Source organism: Taudactylus pleione, unplaced genomic scaffold, assembly GCF_031769625.1.
Source record: "Taudactylus pleione unplaced genomic scaffold, aTauple2 ptg000314l, whole genome shotgun sequence".
In the NCBI taxonomy this organism is placed as follows: Eukaryota; Metazoa; Chordata; class Amphibia; order Anura; family Myobatrachidae; genus Taudactylus; species Taudactylus pleione.
This window is the reverse complement of record NW_028284715.1, coordinates 12,507,501-12,517,500: the sequence shown is the minus strand read 5'-3', so window position 1 is coordinate 12,517,500 and position 10,000 is coordinate 12,507,501. Positions and strand designations below refer to the sequence as shown.

The 10,000-nt window shown below is 42.5% G+C and overlaps 1 protein-coding gene across 3 annotated transcripts in view; it reads left to right on the top strand.

Annotated features, from left to right (window-relative positions):
* Window positions 1–8,454: 8,454 nt before the first annotated feature.
* OSR2 (odd-skipped related transciption factor 2) overlaps window positions 8,455–10,000 on the top strand; it is a 7,675-nt gene continuing 6,129 nt past the window's right edge. For 2 of the 3 annotated variants that reach the window (XM_088442611.1, XM_088442609.1), the window contains exon 1: window positions 8,455–8,788. The gene's annotated coding sequence lies outside the window, so the exon portion shown is untranslated. The remainder of the gene's footprint in view (window positions 8,789–10,000) is intronic. The other variant, XM_088442610.1, reaches the window with a different exon arrangement.

Genomic DNA, 10,000 nt, shown 5'->3' with positions numbered 1-10,000 from the left:
CGGGGGGCTGGCTGCCCAAACCGAGGCGTTCCCGAGGGAACGCTTGCCGTTTGGGTGCGGCCCCACTGACATCACGAGTGATGTCAGTGGAGAGCTTCTGGCTCTGGTAGACCCGAAAGCTCTCTGGGGCTTGCGATGAACGAGACCCTACCACAAGGATCTCATCGCAAGCCCGATGGTCGCGATGGTCTTGACCATCGCGACCATCATCATGGCCGCACGCTATAGCTGTGGGTGGCTACCCACAGCTATGCGAGCGGCCAGGAGGCCGCTCCTAAAAAAAACGTTGCCCGCCCTGATTCAGAGCGAGCGCTCGCTTTTGCAAGCGCCTCTGTATCAGGCTTTTTGCAAGCGCCTCTGAATCGATGCATTCCCGATATTGGCCCCTTCAGCTAACGCTGTCTGAAGATGACGTTAGCTGCTGTAGCTTATGGGCTACCACTGCTTAATTAGCTGGCGGAGGGATCCCCTGGAACCCTCCTCCAGCAATGGCCGCCAGTCACCAGGACTACGCTTGCGCAGCAGCCCCTGCACTGGCCGGCAGCTCTCGGGGGACATCGCAGGGATGGGCTTCTTTCGGAGCCCGTGTCCCTGCATGTCCCGGATGATACGTTGTGCAATGCGATCATGGGCGATACTGTCATACCCTGATCACATTGCAAATGCGATCATTAATAATGAGGGCCTAAGTGAGCTGTTTTTAGCGTTTGTATTAAACTGCTGATATACTACACAATGAATGGCCTTGGGCCTTGTTCCTTGGGTGCCTCTGGAACAAGGAACAATACAGCCCATAGGGGAGGGAAACGATGAGCATAACACAAGCGGGGGAGCATAATGCAGAATAGTGAAGGAAGGGGAGCATAGTACAAGTCAGGGAGGTTAAGGGACCATGGAGTGCCAGCTCCCACGACTAATTTTATATGACCCTGAGTGACAGCTGCACTGACAGAGAAAGCAAGAAATCACCCTACCCAGCCTGCCATTCTCTGGTGTCCTATGGGGCTGCTCCACGTACCAGTATTTCCTGGGGTCCCACTGAGGGTCTCATTCATCAAGGATCGCAGTTGCTAATACGCACGGAATCAGCAGATTGTTGTGTTCTGCGCATGTATGTGCATCGCAGTGTGAGTGTGCAAACTAGCTATTGCGATGGGCACTGTGATAGCAGAGGCTACGCAGACCCATCTCAGAGTGATTGACAGGAAGCACCGTTTGTGGGTGGTGACGGGGGGTGATCGGGTAAATGCAGGCGTGCCAGTTCGTTCGCCCACCGTTGCAGGTGTGTGAATAAATCAGCCCCTGCGATGTCATACGCAGTGTGAGGTCTCATAGCGTGCGTGGTTGTTAGCAATTTCTGAGTAAGGTCAAAGCTTGTGCAAGTGTGCGTGAGGCTGCGATGGTACTCGATTGTACTCAGAGTCGGCCCTAGGCATAGACAAACTAAGCAAATGCCTAGGGGCACCCAAGACCGACTAGGTCCGGCAGAGGTTTGGGGTAGGCACAGCCGGCGAACCTGCTGCTGGCTGGGCAGAGACTATGGCAGCTGGTACTGTCACTGTGCAGCGTCCATGATCGGAGCTCAGCTGACAACTCCGATCGGGCCTGGCAGCAGCAAACAGCTGGCAGCAGCAGTTTGCGGGGATGGGGCATCTGGACGATGGCTAGTGGTTAGCGCTGGTGCTGTGCTGGGAGAGGGATGAAGGGTGCTGTGCTCTCTGCTGTGCTGGGACAGGGGTGCTAGGTGAGGGGTACTATGCTGTGATCTGTGCTGTACTGGGACAGGGGTGCTGGGTGAGGGGTACTGTGCTGTGATCTGTGCTGGGAGAAGGGTGCTGTGATGGGTCCTGTGCTGTGATCTGTGCTGGGTGAGGGGTGCTGGGAGTGCAGCACAATGGGGAAAGGGGACACAGCGCAGTGAGACCACACCCCTTCTGTGGGGCCACACACTTTTTCAGGATCCCATGGGGGAGGCACCACCCACAATCTTGCCTAGGGCACTAATTTGGCTAGGGCCGGCTCTGATTGTACCGATGGTTTCGCTATTCTGCTAAGCATTATGGATGTGTGTAAGGTAAAGTGGGCGTCCTTATGTAGTGCTGAATTTGCATTGCGATCACAATGGATTAGCATACTATCGCAGTTGTACTGCGTGCATACGTAATATTGAAGTGAATAAGGCCCTGAAAGCGATGGCTGTGTGGTGGTGATACATCATTTTTTATGTTAACAGTGTTAATATTATTCCCCTTACATAGTAGTACAGCTTGATTGTTAAAATGTATCAAAGCTTGGAGAGAGATAAAGTGGAAAGAGATAGAGAACCATCCAATCAGCTTCAAGTGTCATTTTTCAAACGCAGGGGTCTATTTACTAAGACTTGGAAGGAGATAAAGTGAAAGGAGATAAAGTACCAGCCACTCAGCTCCTAACTGCCATGTCACAGGCTGTGTTTGAAAAATGACAACTAGGAGCTGGTTGGTAGTTTATCTCAGTCCACTTTATCACCATCCAAGGCTTAGTAAATAGACACCACATCCTGCAAAATGACAGTTAGAAGCTCAGTGGTTAGTACTTTGGGCCTCATTCAGAGGCGGTCGGAGGATGCAAGCAGTCGCTCAGAAACTGGGTGGCCACTTGCATCCTGACCGCCCGCCTCTGTTGCAGTCGTTAGGCTGTGGGTTTACACCCACAGCTCTAACGACCGCTCAGGTGATGGTCGCGATGGTCAGAGACCATCGCGACCATCTGGGCTTACGACGAGACCCTAGGGTAGGGTCTCACTTGTCGTAAGCCCCGGAGAGCTTCTGGCTTTGTCAGAGCCGGAAGCTCTCCACTGACATCACATGTGATGTCAGTGGGGCCTCCCCCAAACGGTAGGCGTTCCCATGGGAACGCCTCCATTTGGGCTGCCACCCCCCCGGCCCGCCTTCCAAACGGGGCGAGCTGTCAATCAACATCGACAGCTCGCCCCCTTTGGAAAGAGACCCGCTACGACCAGCGCTGTCGGTCGTAGCGGGTCTCACACATGCGCAGGAGGGAGCTGGCTCCCTCGCGCGCATACGCACTGGCCAAACATCGAGGCGGCCGTGCGGTCGTAGACCGTACGGCCGCCTCTGAATAAGGTCCTATCTCTCTGCACTTTATCACTCTCAAAGCTTTGATAAATCTCCCCCAATCTGTCTGTTGGGAGATGCATGCAGCTGTGGGGATAACGGCGCCTGTGGGGAAATTGGGAAGTGTTAAGGCCACCATACATCTGCGACGGATCGTCGCAATGTAGCGATCATGCAACCCGGCATCACAGGATCGCTGAAATCAGATATGCCGATCACGATAAAAAAATTATTGTGATTGGCAGATCATTGAAATTGAACATATAGAATTTCACCAATCCTGCAACGAATCGCAGAACATCGATATCCGCCAGTCGGCATTTCCGATCCCATCGCTACATTGTGACGATCTGTCACAGATGTATGGGAGCCTTTAGATGGTGCCTGTGGGGAAATAGGAAAAAGGAAAGTGTTGGGCTCACCCTCACTGCAGCAAATAAGTCCTTCATTAGAAGCATCAGGGGGCCTTCAAAATATTGCTGCAGTGCCCACAAATTTCTACTTACACTCCTGGATATTAGTAATATATACAGTGACTCTGTTGAGTTTATGACTCACTAAAGGACAGCATCATGCACATATATTTTTTACTGGCTCTTATACTGTATATATAACTAAGACAGTGCAACGGAGCAATTGACCTTCTGCCCTTGCCTAAGTATTCAATCTGAAATCTGTGTCCAGAGTGCGTATTGAAGACAAATGCCACTGATTGGTCAAGCATGGAAATGTATACACAGTGCTTTGTACTTCCCAGGATCCAGGAAAGATTCCATCTGCTAGTCTGATGTGGTCAGATTGTCAGTGTGTTCTATATGTGTTTGGATTTAAAGGTCTGACCTGGCAGACATAGGGTGATCTCTTCATGCAAGAATATTTAGTTTATTATTAACCATTTCTATTCAAGGGCTCCTGTTAAGTCAGTGGTTACTTGTAGTCACATGAAGAATTAAGTTTAGTTGTTAATAATTGCAGCAATGTTGTCAGTCCAAATAGAGATATGAGAGAACGTATGCAGTTTTCTTTTATATAAGGGGATATCATTTAACATTTTTCAGGCTTCATAATGTCCAATAAGGAGCAGCATTGAATCAATTACCCTGCTAATTGGTGTGGAAGGAAAGGGTTTCTTGCGAATATCAACCGGCAGGTGGCGCTGCAGGTCTTCTATATTCTGTCTGTGTTGGATTAAGGAATAACTGTACCCTTCCCCCTTCTTGTTCCATGAGTGTGTCCAAACTGCTTCCAGTGTCCTCTCCATGTCAGCCTCCTGCAGAGATGGCAGCCTCACTCCGTGCCCCCTCTAAATAGATCTGTCCTTTCCTATAGATAGAGCAGTTATCTAAAGAGGGATTTTCCCTGTTCCCAACAAGATGCCAAGTGAATTATTTCATTCAGACCAGGTTATATCACATATAGATTATTGCCCATGACAAATAACTGAATACCATTCACACAATGTCATTGGAATTTAAGCATTGATGCCTATCAGTTATTTTAATGGTGGCATCTTATCTCTGTAAATATATGAGAGGAGAAACAGGAGCATGGACTAAATGCAGGTGACGTTAGTAGGTGTGTGATACACTGGGTGCCTGTGTGTCCTGTGCAGCTATAACACACATTGCCTGTTCATTGGCTTTATTTGGGGCTTAATTACTGTCACTGTTGTTGTGTAAGTACAGTGTCATGTTTATGCTAACGTATCATATGATGATTACACCAATCAGTTACAGGACCCAGCATAGCAAATATACAGGAAAACAATTATGTTGGTACATGATTTTCTTGCAGGTTTGTTGTGATAATTTGGTGTCGTGTTTCCAAATATTATTTTAGGCACATTTTCAGTATATTATTAATATGTAGATGTGTATTATGTGGTGTTATTTATGTAGTTTCTAAGACAGCCCCTGTAATTGTTTACATTCTAAGCAACCAATACAGGACACATAACACTACTAGGTGATACCAAAGATAGTTTCACCTAACAAAAGTCTTGTGCCCAATTACTAATCTCACACAAATTGTAAACTCTCTATATGCCCCTCATGCAGCCGGCGATCAAATAGTTAATATGGATGACTTAAATAATAGATAAATAAATAAATAAGTAAAAATGTGGAGTTTTTAGGCAGTTTTGGGGACCAGGTACTGCGCCCTTCAGATCCATCAATTATAATAATCTATAAATCAATATTATAATGTATATAGAAGTGTAATACCCACATGGTGGGTCCTAGAGAAAATAAATGCAAGTGGTTCTTTATAACATACACAGACTATTAACAGCAGGGAAATATATCATGTATGAACGATATGGATGAGGAACACGTGTGTTTCTGCAGATCTATTAACAGAACATAGCCTATCCCTGTGTGTGGTCTTATCTTCACATATGAAATATGGATCTATGTACAAACAGTGCAGTGGTGATGCCTGATGCTTACCCACTCGCAAAGTCACGCGTGGGGCTGTTGCAAACACCCAAAGACTCCTTATCATTTTTTTTCTCTTTTATTTTATAATTCTATATACAATTTATCCAGGAATGTATAGGATTGAGGACAGTAAATAATTTTATTGACGACAAATGCAGGAATTATTTGTGTGATATAGTATGGTGGTAATCCCCTATGGAAAGCTATGTAGTAGTAGAGTAACGGGATCAAGGTGTATAACAGTAATCCGGTCAGGGGAACACAACATTAGGGCTGTCCTGTCCTCACATCCACCCAGCCTTTCACATCTGTGCATTTTGTGCAGCTAAGAAAAAAAGAAAATATATATATATATATATATATATATATATATATATATATATATATATATATTTATATATTTATATATATATATAAAAATTATATTTTACGCAGCTTAATTCCCAGAGTCAATGTATCATCCCCACATAAGTTAACATTTGCAGTCATGTAACTTCTGCACTTTCTGTGAAGAATTAAGTGTAAAATGTCCATATTTGCATTATTTTAACAAATTGTCCACCGCTAAAGAAGAGAAGCACAGATTTGGAAATGTCCTGGCCGGTACTGGATGCACCTCAGTCCCGCTGGTGTAAATACTGTACACTTCCAGTTGTGTCATTAACAGCACAAGAATATTACACCAAGTGCAACGTGCAGAGCACAATGCGTAATGGCGCTAGCGCAAATACGCCTGACAGCAAATTTATTTCCTGTTCGTTTAACTCGAAACTATTGTATGCTAAAATGAATTTAGATGTGACATCGCCACTCTCTGCATATAGCGGAAACAGAAGTTTGGATGTGACCCCAGATTCTTATATGCTAGGAAGTCTCCTGGGGCTATTAATTCGTTCTGTAGTGGAAGTTTGTGTACATTCTTGTAAAGCTGTATATTATATTATATTATATTGATACCGATACATGTTATAGAAATATTATTTAATACTTTCACTATTAAACAAACAGAGCAGCCGCTGCATCCAGTGGTGCAGTACTACACACAGCACAGATACAGGCATATTCACTATTTATTATGTGAACTAGTATTTATACATATTTCATTTTTATGTAACTTGTAAAAAATGAATAATATTAATAAGAGAGACAGGCAGACCCATTGTTTAGACAAATATGCAGATTGTTTTATTGCAGGCATGTTATATAAACAATGAGTACATATTGCAACTACACTTTCTTCTACAAAATATTATTTTTCTTTCTCAATAAATTGATTATTAATCATTTCCTATCAGATCTGAACTTGTTAATAAATTCCTTATGCATTTCCTGCTTTACTTTTTCTTTAGATATTAATCTCTTTGAGTAAAAGAAATCGTTTTGTAGAAGTGTCATCGCTATAACTAACTACTAATTACCTTAAATATAATTAGCTCGAAGATTTTTTTATCAGTCTTAATAATTTGATTGTTTAAACTAATTACAAAACAATTACACATCAGCTTACTATCCCTTTTATTGATAAATGGTAGAAATGCATAAATGACATTGTACTTATGTTGTTTGACACAATTGTTCTGTCTAACGGTATGTTACCCTAATATATCATGTTATGATGAAACTGAGTTCTATCTAGATATTCACAGATATGTATTAGAAGAGTGTATACATCATAAATACGTACATTAAAGAAATGTATGGACTGATTTATTTTCTTCATAATTGAGAAATCACCGAGTTGTAGCATGAAATCATCGGACAATGTCAATACATATGTTTCTCAATAATAAATAGCTGTGGGCAATATGATTACACGTAAGTGAATATTGTTAAACTTGTTGGTAGGTGCAGACTTATCAATAAATGTGAGATATATATATATATATATATATATAACAAATCTCCATATATTATAATCTTATATACAGGTTGTAGATGTGATTTAAATAGTCATTTCATGATTAATAATGTACAGTCACTATATACTAACCTACATATATCATATTAAATTGTTTTGTTTTGTTTTTTCGTTACATAATATTTTGATTACTTGTAACACAGTTGTGATTATTATACCATCTACAAAAAAAACTTATCCTATTTCGCAAAGATAGACAATATAATACAATACAATACAATCAAGCTGTGCTACCTAAACTGTATATGTTGGTAATGTAATGTATCAGCTTCACTTTTGGCAAATACAAAGTAACACGATAAAACTCACTCCCATTCTCTAGGGTCAGTCCTCACTGTTGTATTACACGGAAGGATGCGGGACACGTGTAATCTGTTCCTGCTATCTGTATTTTGCCTTATTGATGGGGCAGCCGACTGCACAATCACAGCCTCCCCCCTCCCCTGTTACTGCAGATAGTAGCTAGTTGGGGGCATGTTTTTTTGCAAGCAGTCCAGCAATAATATAACTGTATAACTCAGATAGAAGTGAAGAATTACAGACCTCAAGGATAATGTTTTGACTCCAAGGAGCTAAAAAGTAATTCCGAGCACAGCACTCCATAAAACATCCTTCTCAAAATACCCCCTTATTCTGCTATTATAGTTGGCATGGCACAGAGAATTAGTTATAAATAGCTTTTAGCCGACCAGCCAGCAAGTGATCAGTGTTAGAGTATGGGGGTTCTGTAGCTTTACCAATGGGGGGTGTATTTCCCAATGCAAAGGCCACTTTAGGTTGGGAGGAGTAAAACAGGGACAGGTCCCTTTAAGATATAGTTGCTATCCAAACAGAAGTAAACACCGCGAGCCATTAGGCAAGCTGCACAGCGAAGGGGGCGTGGCCGGGGCAGGGATACAATGTTACAACTGCGAACGTTCCACGGGTAGGCGGGGCTAGGAGAGCAGGCCACTCAGGGCTGATATGTGATGGATCTGAGAGGCTGATCTCAGACTTGCACCAAACTCAGCAAAGAGTGAAAGCTGGAGAGAGGAGAAGCCAGGGGGGATCAGGGCGCACAGGGGGACCGCACTGCAAGCCCTATATCCTACAGGACTACCCCAGCACTGCAAAGTCCCTAAACAGCCTGTGCACACACGCACTGCTTCTGCAACTCTGTGAGCCCTGCCACTGGGGCAGGCAATGGAGGAGCTTTACTGAAACTACATGCTGGACCAATTGTGTGGATCTAATGCAAAGCCAGAGAGGCTTAGGGTCTGTCCTGGAGATTGTGGAGTGAAGAAGGGCCCCTGGGAACAGCCAGGCTGTGGTAGGTAAGTCAGCAGTGTACTCTGAAGGATGGAACTCTGTAAAGTTCTAACTGCTCCAGTGTGTGGGAGGAAGGAGAACATGACATGCCATGAGACTGCTAGCAGCAAAGTACTGCAAAGTGCTACATAGTGAAATCCACTACTTCCTAGTAATACAGTGCAGTGTGTATGTATGTGTGTGCGTTGATTTTTATATTATATAGAGTTGAGCGCAAGGGAAATAGTAAGGCTGTGTCCCATAGTGAGTTGTTATTATTCGGAACGTAGCCTGGGTGACATTAACTGCAGCAATGGAAAGGGTTAACAATTCAGTAGATCCTCCCTGATCACAATGAATTTCATTAGTTGGACGTTTGGTGTTGTGTGTAATTAAACCCAGTGTGGCATTTGCTTTGTACCTATATATTGCTAATCACCTGATTGAATTAAGATTAGTTAAATATGACACAGCCAGGTCCAAGCGTGGGCGACAAATGGCACCTACAGTACACACTACACTTCTTACATTCACATCTCCCCCTTATATAGATTCATCTGCAGCAATAATAAAGAACTAGTATAACAATATAACAGTGTGGCCATACAGGGCAATCTCAGCAAACATTGCTGGACATGTAGATCCAAGTTACTGATTAATACAAATCTTTCCTACCGTATTGAGAAATACTGGGATGGCAAAACATAACAAAAGCAGTCCAACTACTGTTGGAAATATATATATATATATATATATATATATATATATATATATATCTATACTGTATCATGGAATTAGCATTTGACAAACAGAAATAAATTGTTTTTAGAGATACCTGTTTCCTGTAATAAGGAAATATATATGTATCTGAAATCTGATAACATCAATTATTACCCGTTTTCAAGTAACTAATTACTAGACTATTTTAATTAAGACATATTTACGCAGATACACAATGGTAATATCACATTTCCGTTCTCCAGATAAATAAATGTATTGAGTGACCTGATAAATGTTTTCCAAAATCTTTCGTAATACTTCAGACGTGTTTATCCCTTTAACGGAAAGGTGCAAATATATTGGTTTTAACTTATAAACTATACAGCATTAATATATTGCTAAAGGGCCCAATGGAGAAAAATACCGTTGTATTTAAAGACACAGATGAACAATTAAATAAAAAAATATATTTTTGTCTTACAGTTTGTGTTTTTTAGATGTAATAATAAAAATAATAA